Genomic DNA, 10932 nt, shown 5'->3' with positions numbered 1-10932 from the left:
GAGGTGGAGCCAGAACCTGAGGCCTGTGGGGAAGAAGAGAGTGGGCCAGGGCCAGAGAGCCATGTCGAACCGGGCAGGACACTGCCTCATGCCTCAGCAGAGGGGCTGTGGCTGGGATGGCAGCTTGGAACTGATGTGATAGACCCTTGGGAGCTGTAAGTTTTCAGTGATGAATGTGTGACCCAGTCCATCCTGATCATGGAGAAACAGTAGACCCTTGGGCAAGATACAGATGAGTCTTCAGTTGAAACTCTGGTAGTTGGAGTTCTGTCCTTGGCCCGTGCACCTGCCTCTGTACATGAGGAGAAAGATTTGAACAGTCATTTGGATCTCCTACCCTCTCACGGACTCCACTCTTGCCTCTCCTAACCCCCTGCCCTCTCTACTGGCTCTTCCTCACCACATGTTCAAGCGGGCTTTGCATCCAAACAAGAATGAGCCCATGTGAAACAGAGCCTTGGCTCCCACTGGTGCCCTTCCCTGCAGCTCAAGCTTGGAGTTGTCTCTGCTTGTCATCTGCTCCTTACCCGACCTGCTGAACACTGGGCTCTCACTGGGCCATCAGATTTCAAACTGGTGGAACTCTTGGTTACATCTTGTTTGGCCTAGTAGCACTTGACCCCTCCTTGCTACCCCTCCTGTTCTGTCTGCCACAGCACCACAAGCTGGGTTTTATTTCCACAATGGCCCACATCTCTCCCCTTGCCAGTTCCCTCCTTGAACCAGTTTTCTGTAATCTCTGTCTAGTTCTGCCTCTCCAAAGCTCTTAAGGTCACCTGTGGTATTGCCTGACGGATCATTCTCAGTACTCCCCTTAACCAAGCATCATTGGCGATAATCGAGCACTCCTTGGAAAAACACTGTTGACTGCTAGGACTCTGCACGTGACTGGTTTGCTCCTACCTTTCTGGCCGTTGCTATGTGCTTTTTGTCTCACCTTCCTGACCACTAAATGCTGGAGTTAGAGGAAGTTAAAAAGTCAAGAAGGTAACCAGTGTTGGGGGCATTGTGGAAACCACACAGGTACGGACACCTTAAACACTGGTTGGCTGGCTCTCAGCTGGCGGCAGGTGAGGGAGGCCATGTGTTTCTCAATCTCCAACAGCCTGGCTGGGCTTGTTCACATGGTGATTCAGCTCCAGGAAGAGTGTGCCAAAACTTTCCAAGTCTGTTTGCTTCACATTTGCCACCATCCCATCAGCCTAACCAATTCCTAAGTCCAGGCCCGATGCAAAGGTGGGGGAAGACCTCTCAATGGAAGAAACAAAAACCATGTAGAAGGGTGTGGAAGCAGGGAAGGGAAAGAAACTGGCCATTTGCAGTGGGAGTATGGTAAATCCTCATGGGTTTTCTAATACCAGTCTTTCAGTCTTTGAAATACCCAATCTGGATCAAGGTTCCCCCACTTGATCCTTGAGGACCATCCCCAAGATTTGTAATCAAGAGAATTGCCTAACAAATAGGAAGAATGCTGCTCTGGTAAATATATCACACCCTGATCCCAAAAGGAGCCTAGAAAATACCCTGTTAACGGTTAGGGTCCAGCAGGAAACATGGCTTACTCAAACCAGTTGATGGAGTAAGTACTCAGTAGAGAAGCTAACTGCATAGGTGTAGTAGGGGTTTAGGGAAACCAGTGAGAGAGGGTACAATACCAGGGGCAGCCAGCACCACTGGGGAGCCATTGATGCTTTCCTCCCCACCCCACAAGCTAAAGATCTGCAAAGAGACCAGTCACCAGAACCTGTAGAGAGGGCCTATGTGGGAGAAATCCACCTGACAAAGACGGCCTGCGGTAGAGAGAGCCAACCCGTGCTTCCCAGTGAGAAGGAACCAGAATAAGTACTCTGACCCCACTTTCCCACCCACCAGTCTGCCAGTGCCTCACTGGCTGAACTCAGCTGAAAGCTAGAGCTCGTGGGGTCAACATAATACCAGCTAAACTGGTCACATGATGCCCTGGTGGCTGTTACGGGTTGAAATCTATCCCCCAAAAGATATGTTGGAAGACCTAACCCCTGGTACCTGTGAACGTGACCTCATTTGGAAATAGCATCTTTGTAGACGTTATCAAATTAAAATGAGTTCATTCGAGGTCATGCTGAATTAGGGTAGGCCTTAATCCAGTGTGATTAGTGTATTTGTCTGCTGGGGCTGCCATAACGAAGCACCATAGACCAGGTAGCTTAAACAACAGAATTTCTTATCGCAAGATTCTGGAGGCTGGAAGTCCAAGTCTGCAGGCTTGCTTTCCTCTGAGGTCCCTCTCTGTCTTGCAGATGGCCACCCTCTTGGTGCCTCTTCCCGTGGTCTTTTCTCCTTTCTCTGCATGTCCCAATCTCCTCTTTTAAAAAGATCCTTTGGGGCAACTAGGTGGCTCAGTGGGTTGGACGTCCGACTTCAGCTCAGGTCATGTTCTCATGGTTCGTGGTTCGAGCCCCGTGTCAGGCTCCGTGCTGACAACTCAGAGTCTGGAGCCTGCTTCAGATTTTGTGTCTCCCTCTCTCTGGCCCTCCCCTGCTCACGCTTTGTCTCACCCTCTCTCAAAAATAAATAAAACATTTAAAAAAATTTAAAAAGACCCCTCAGTTTGGATTAGGGCCCACCCTGAAGGCTTCCTTTTAACATAATTATGTCTTTAAGACCCTATCTCCAAATGCAGTCACATTCTGAGGTACTGGAGGCTAAGGCTCCAACATGTGACTTCTGGGGGAACAGGATTCAGCCCATAACAATCGGTGTCCTTACAAGAAGACGAGACACACAGACTGAAGACAACCCTGTGAAGATAGAGGCAGAGACTGGAGTGATGCAGCCACAAGCAGAGGACTGCCTGGGGCTACTAGGACCAAAAAAGACAAGGAAGGATCGTCCCCTAGAGGCAGGGAAAGAGCACGGCCATGCCAACACTTTAACTTTGGACTCTCCTTTAGAACTATAAGAGAATAAATTTCTGTTGTTATAAGTCACCCAGTTTGTTGTAATTTGTTACAACAGCCAGAAGAAGCTAATACAGTGGCCTACAGTGTACCCCTTAATGATACCGTCCAGAAGTGGCCTTGAGGACATCCCTTTATCAATGCACTAAAAATGGTGCTGGTGAGGAGGCATCAGTGTTCATTATCACTATCAAGGATAGTGACAGTGACAGTGCTGGGTAATTTCTGTTTACTCCTCCACATCCACTCTCCACTCCATTCTTGCCCCAAGAAGCTGACCTGTATGAACTGCAGGGAGCCATATTTGGCAGTCCATTCAAGCCAGCATCATGGGGAGCTGACTCTAGGCCACTTTGACCACAGGCTTCAGATAAGGAATCTAGTGGACCTGAACACCATTCCCCAGCCAACACATTAAACCCTGAATTCTATTTTGAGAAGTTCAGCTCCAGTAAGCCTTTTATAATTCATTGTCCTTCTGGGAGCCTTGGAGTCCATTACTATGATTCTTCCCAGACTCCTGCCAGCACAGATGGATGAGGCCCTGCCAGGGCCTGTTCAGCTCTGCCCTTCCACTACCGGCATGGTACTTTTCCATCTGGCATTTGTTGGGATCAAACTCTTCCTGTGGCCTGGAGGCACTAAGGAGGAGAATGGGTGAGTCCTTGAGGTTGTAATTGGCGTCAGCAGGAGAGGTAGCTGCCCCAGGTGTGTTCATGGAAAGGTGTTCCTGCAGGGGGAGGCTGGCTGGGCTGAGGCAAAGGGATTTAGAGGTCAAAGTTTTCAGCCTCCTCTGCATCAACCCATAGCTCAAAGTCCCACTCTTTCCCATCAGTGCCCTTAGCGTGCAAGACTGGATAGGGCCAAGCATTTCATTGGCAATGCAACTCTGTAACCCTTACAGTCCAGCCCTGGACAGCCATTTCTCCCCTGCAGCCATAACGAATACAGGAATTCCATCAGAGCTTTCTGGTTTTCCACTTAGGTTCTACATTGACCATAAATAACTACCTTCAGTTTGTCCTTCTCCCTGTCCTCCCTATACACTTGGGAGCCCATCAGAAGTAGCTAGGTGACCTCACTGTCTTTCCAGTTCCCTTTGTTGCCACAAGGACTGTTACTCAGACCTTTGATCTCCCATTGCTTTGCTCTCCTAGGATGTCACCAGTGATACTTTGAATGCCTGAGATGCCACTGCATGCTATGTATTACCAGTGTCCCATTGCTCGCTTCTTAAATATGTGAGCAACACAGTCCCCTATCCCATTTTGAGGGTCTGTTTCCCAGACCCACTGCCCAGACATTCACTGTATGTAGCAGACGGGGTCCTGGCTAGAAATAGGTGGCCTGCATGAACTGGGTAATCAAGAAGAGCCTAATAAAGGCCTACAAAGGCAAGGTTTAGGTGGATGAAGGGTGGGGTTCAGTGGCCCAGGGCTGGCAGCTCCAGGGAGGTGATAGCCACCACCAGACCTGAGGCAGCAAGGGAGAGTAGAAAGCTAGAGCCTTCCATAGAGGTAGGGGGGCACCCCATGGTACCCTGGCAGGGGACCCAGATAGTGAGGCCTGTACCATGTGCTGCAAATGCTCTGACTTTGAGGTGGCTTATAGGAAAGGATATGTGTACAGTGAGGTTAATAAAAGAGCAATATAAAATGAGGACAAAGAGAGGAGGGAAAAGACATCATACAGTTCCTGTTATCAAGCATTTAATTTTGTTCTGAGTTTCTTTTTTTAATTTTTTTTAACATTTATTTATTTTTGAGACAGAGAGCATGAACGGGGGAGGGGCAGAGAGAGAGGGAGACACAGAATCGGAAGCAGGCTCCAGGCTCCGAGCCATCAGCCCAGAGCCTGATGCGGGGCTCGAACTCACGGACCGTGAGATTGTGACCTGAGCTGAAGTCAGATGTTCAACCGACTGAGCCACCTAGGCGCCCCTGTTCTGAGTTTCTTAGTAGCCAAGGCAAACAGGGGGAACCACAAATTGTTTGCTTCTCATTGCTAGAAAAAAGAAAGATGTCAAACATTTTGGGAGGAGAGAGTTTATCCTGGCACTAAAGTTTAAGACAAAATTCAGACATAGGACTTTAACAGAGGAGAAACAAATACTAGAAGGCATAATAAATGTGCCCCAAAACAAGTTTATAGTAAATTCAAATGTAGTTTTGAAAAACAAACCAAGGACGCTGGTCTTTCTTGCAAAGACAAACAGTATAAGTTAAGGGTATCGCACCATTGCACAAATCAGTGGAGACAATACTTGTAATGGGTCAAGCCCAGAATTCCCAGTAGGTTTCATCTATTATTGGTAGGTTGTGGCTGCCTCAACTTTTTTGTATTGAGAATCACCTGGCTCAGAGGGCTATGATGGATTAGATGCTGCTGTAGGCAGGGATTGGAGAATGGAGGTATGCCTGGAGGAAACATGTCAACCTTGACCTAAGCTGATATAGGCCACTGGTCATATTAAATCTTTGAATCTACAGTACCCAGCAGAGTGATGGATAGGTTATCTTTTTTTTTTTTAAGTTTATGTATTTATTTTGAAAGAGTGTGTGTGCATGCACAAGGGGGAGGGTCAGAGAGAGAGAGAGAGAGAGAGAGAGAATCCCAAGCAGGCTCTGCATTGTCAGTGCAGGGCCAACGTGGGGCTGGATCTCATGAACCATGAAATCATGACCTGAGCTGAGATCAAGAGTTCGATGCTTAACCAACTGAGTCACCCAGGTGGCTCCAGATAGCTTATCTTTAACTTTTTTTAATGTTTATTTTTGAGAGGGAGAAAGAGAGAGAGAGAGAGAGAGAGCAGGGGAGGGGCAGAGAGGGAGGGGGACACAGAATCCAAAGCAGGCTCCAGGCTCTGAGCTGTCAGCATAGAGCCCAACATGGGGTTCAAACTCACGAACCGTGAGATCATGACCTGAGCTGAAAGAAGTTGGACACTTAACTGACTGAGCCTCCCAGGCACCCCCTCCCCATTTTTAAAAAATTTCTTAATGTTTACTTTAAGATAGCTTATCTTTATCAGAGATTTTCAATCTTCTAAGGCTTCACCTCAACATTGCTTGCCAGCACCCAGGAGCACACCCAGCATTACCCACAGTCCCCCAAATAGCAACTGTAACTACACACCTTCTTCACTCACCCCAGAAGCCATAAGGGAGTGGAAGCAATGTCACAGCAGGGATAATGTCATATCTATTTTAATTTCTAGTTTTAGAAGTAAATTTGTAGATTCTGGGCTTTAGGTCATGTTTAGAAAGACTTTTTCTACTTTCAGATTCTCTCATTCTACCAGTACTTTCTTCATTTAAACCTTTGATCAAAGGTTTGTTATTTAGAATTTACCTTGGTATCAAGAAGAAGAATGTGATCCAACTTCCTTTTTTTTTTTCCCCAAACTGCTATACAGTTGTTCCATCTTTCCTTCATTTTAATAATACACCAAATCCCCAAATATATTTAGGCTTATTTTTGATCTCCATTCTATTCTCTTGACATCTATCTATACATTCAAATTATGGGTTGAATTGTGTCCATTCCCTTCTATGCTGCCAAAAGATATGTTAGAGGGGCACCTGGGTGGCTCAGTTGGTTGAGCGTCCGACTTCGGCTCAGGTCATGATCTTGCAGTCTGTGAGTTCCAGCCCCAAGTCAGGCTCTGTGCTGACAGCTCAGAGCCTGGAGCCTGCTTTGGATTCTGTGTCTCCCTCTCTCTCTGCCCCTCCCCTGCTCATGCTCTCTCTCTCTCTCTCTGTCAAAAATAAATAAACATTTTTAAAAATTTTTAAAAAAACAAAAAACAAAACAAAACAAAAGATATGTTAGAGTTGTAACCCCCAGTACCTCAGAATATGACCTTAGTTTCACAGAGGGTCATTGCATATGTAATTCGTTAAGATGAGATCATACTGGAGTAGGGTGGGCCCTTAATTCAATGTCACAGGTATCCTCATAAGAAGGAAACATAAGGACACCTGGGTGGCTCAGTCAGTTAGGTGACCAATTCTTGATTTTGGCTCAGGTCATGATCTCATGGTTTGTGAGTTCAAGACCCACTTTGGGCTCTCTGCTGCCACACTGCAGAGCCTGCTTGGGATTCTCTCTCTCTTTTTCTCTCCCTCTCTCTCTGCCCCTTCTGTGTACTCTGTCTCAAAAATAAATAAATAAAATTTAACAAAAGAGGTAAATTTGGATACACACACAAGACACACAGGGATAGTGCCATGTGATGATGGGTGGAGATAGGAAGGAGTAATGTACCTGCAAAATCAAGGAACATCAACGATTGATGGCCACCACCAGAAGCTAGGAGGAGGCAAGAAAGGATCCTCTCCAGAGTCTCAGAGTGAGCATGGCCTGTTCACACCTTGATTTCAGGCTTCTAGTCTTTAGAACTGGAAATGAATAGATTTCTCTTGTTTTGAGCCACCCACTTTGGGGTACTTTATTATAGCAGCCCTAAGAGACTAATACAATACATCAACACCACATTGCTTTAATTGATGTAGCTTTGTAATACTTTTTTAATGTGTAATGGATACAGTCACCCTCATTATTCTTTTATGGAATTTTTCTATGCATTTTTAATTTTTCCATGCAAACTTTAGAAATGCTTATTTCAAAAAAAAAGAGAGAGAGGGAGGGAGGGAAGGAAGGAAGGAAGGAGACCCACTGGTATTTTTTATTGGGTTTATATTCATTTTTTAAAAGTAATTTTCTGAGAACCAACATCTTTATACTATGGAATCTTTATGTCTAAGGGCAAGATTAATAAATATGGCCACATAAGAATAAAACATTTCTGCCCGGCTAAAACAACCACAAATATAAAGGACAAATTAACAAAGAATATTTGCAAACCACAAACTAATAAAAAGAAGAATAACACATCAATAGAAAATGTACTAAGGGGGCACCTGGGTGGCTCAGTTGGTTAAGGGTCCAGCTCTCTTGATCTCAGCTCAGATCATGATCTTATGGTTGTGAGTTTAAGCCCTGAGTTGGGCTCCACACTGGGCATGAAGCCTACTTTAGAAAACAAAACAAAACGTACTAAAAACACAAATGGTAAGCTTCACTGAAAAGAAAATTAAAATTTTTTCTAAACATATGAAAAGATGCTCAACCTCATCCATATAAAAGGAATACAATGAGATATCTTTGTTTTCCTTTCTTTACTCTCATCAAATTGGCAAATGGAAATACACTTAATATATTTGCAAGAGTGTGGGATACCAGGCATTCTCAAATCTCATACATTGTTGACAGGAGTGTATAACCTTTACAGAAAGCAATCTGAATATATGAGAATTTTAAATGCATACACTCTTTAACTAAGCATTTCCTCTTCTAGAAATTTACCCTAAAATACGTTCACACAAAAGGTGTGTAAATAATATTCTTGGGTACATAATACAAAAGAGTGGCATATCTAATATTAGTACACAAATTACAGAATATCCATACATCAGAATACTAAGTAACTGTAACTATACACGAGTTCATAAGTATGGCTACAGAATGATTTATATTTAGTGAAAAAAGTGGGTTGCAGAACAACATGTATAGGATGCTGACATTGTGTTTAAAAGGGGAGTGACCATGTAGGTACAGACACCTACATATACACATGTGCTTCAATATGCATAGAATAATCTCTGGAACAATACAAAAGAAACCAACAATGGTGGTTGCTGAGGAAGGAAAGTGAAAGGTTGAAGAGCAGGATGAAAAGAAAAAATGTTTCCACCCCTTTCTACTTTTTAAATTTTATCCTACATGCATATAATACCCATTCAAATAAAATATAAATTTTGGGGGGGGTGCCTGGGTGGCTCAGTCGGTTGAGTGTCCGACTTTGGCTCAGGTCATGATCTCGCAGTCTGTGAGTTCGAGCCCTGTGTCGGGCTCTGTGCTGACAGCTCAGAGCTTGGAGCCTGCTTCAGATTCTGTGTCTCCCTCTCTCTCTGCCCCTCCCCCGCTCATGCTCTGTTTCTCTCTGTCTGTCAAAAATAAATAAACATTAAAAAAATTTAAAAAATATACATATATAAATTTTGGGGTTTTATCTTTTTCAGTTTTTTTTAAATGTTTATTTATTTTTGAGAGAGAGACAGAGAAAGTGCATGTGCATGGGAGTGAGTGGGGGAGGGGCAGTGAGAGAGGGAGAGAATCCCAAGAGAATTTCAAGCCCCGATGTGGGGCTGGAAATCATGAGACATGAGCTCATGACCTGAATTGAAGTTGGATTCTTAACCACCCAAGCCATGCAGGCACCCTCAAATTTTTGGTTTTTAAACAGATTTCATTGAAATATAAAATCATAGACATAAAAATGCACACACTGTGAATATACAGCTCAATAAATTTTTAGAAGCCGATCACATCCAAGTAACCAAGAATCCCAAACTATTTCAAGTATAGATTTAAACTATTCACAAACTTCAAGAAATTGACTATTATTAGAAAACATTTTATTTATTTGAAAGATATATTTCAACCACTTACAAACTTCTGGAGCTTGGCTCTTATTAGTAAAAAGCAAAATTACATTTGGAAAGTGCCAAAATAATAACATTCAATTTTTTGCCTTTGTCACAAAGCAATTTCACATCCATCTGCTCTAACCCTGTGAAAGAGATGATTCCTGCCATTTGATCCATGAGGAAACCGAGACTCAGAAAAGCAAAGTGACTTGCTAATAAGTGGCAGAGTCACTTGAATTAAAAAAAAAAATTACACTGTACATGCCTCACAATTAGAATTGGCTACTGTGACTTTCAAGTGGTGAACAGGTGCCTTAGACTAGACTCTTGCAAGAGCACCCTATCCCTTTTCTTAAATGTATTCATGTAATGGTAGACTGGGTGGTTCATGTCAGCCATCCTTCTTAAAATAACTTAAAAAAACCGTACAAAATAGGTTAACATATTTTTTTTAATCATGCAGTTATAAAGCCAAGATCTTGGAATAAGGGGCAGTAACACCTGGGACATTTGTCAGTTCAAAAGGTATCTGACAGTCTTTCCTGGCCTCTCAAGGCTAGAGAACATTGAATCTGGGGTCTGGCAAGGTTGGGAACCTTGGTAAATCCCTCACCCTAACTTTAAAGGCCTAAACAGACTTTGCAGCCTGGCTTCCAGTCATCTTGGTGGCTCACAAAAATCTCAGCCTGGCACCAGAATTAAGGTAGTCATGGACTATAACTGTTCCCAGATGCCTGACAGAAGCACTCACAATCTTCTCTGAAGGAAGATAAGCCCATCCTAGACTTCAAATTATTTCCACACATAATTTTGTAAGTACTTTCCAGCACATAATCAAAGATAATTAGACACATGAGGGGACAAGACCACATAAGGGAGAACTGAAAAAACAACAGGCAATGGACTCTCAGGAATCCATGACTTTAAAACTTCCAGTAAAACTACCATAAAATATGCTGTAAACAGGGATGTTTATCTTGTACAAGCAAATGAAAAGCAAGATTGAAACATTTAAAAATGACATAGGATATTTTTTTAAAAATAAATTTTAAGGTTGAAAACAAATTGGTAACTAAAAATAATAGTTTATGGACAGGTTTAATAGCTGGGTAGTCAAAACGGAAGAAAGAAATAGCTGGGAAATGGGTGAAAATAAACAATCTGGAATGAAACAAAGAGAAATAAAATGTTGAATAATACAGAAGACAAGGTAAAGATTATAGTAGATACATAGTAGATATAGAGAGAAGGTCTAACATAGTTGGAATTATAGTCACAGTAGAAGAGGAGAGAGAAAATCAGACAGAAGTATTATTTGAGAAAATAATGGTAGACATTTTTTCTGGACCTGATGAAAGACATCAATCCACAGATTCAAAAACCCAACATATCCCAATCAGAATCAATACAAAGAATACATGCAGGCATACTATGGTAAAACTACTGAAAACCAAAGACAAAGAACTTAAAAATCAGCCATAGGAAAAAACAAATCTTTATAG

Source organism: Panthera leo, chromosome B3, assembly GCF_018350215.1.
Source record: "Panthera leo isolate Ple1 chromosome B3, P.leo_Ple1_pat1.1, whole genome shotgun sequence".
Lineage (NCBI taxonomy): Eukaryota > Metazoa > Chordata > Mammalia > Carnivora > Felidae > Panthera > Panthera leo.
The sequence above is the reverse complement of the archived record's forward strand: the minus strand, read 5'-3'. Positions refer to the sequence as shown.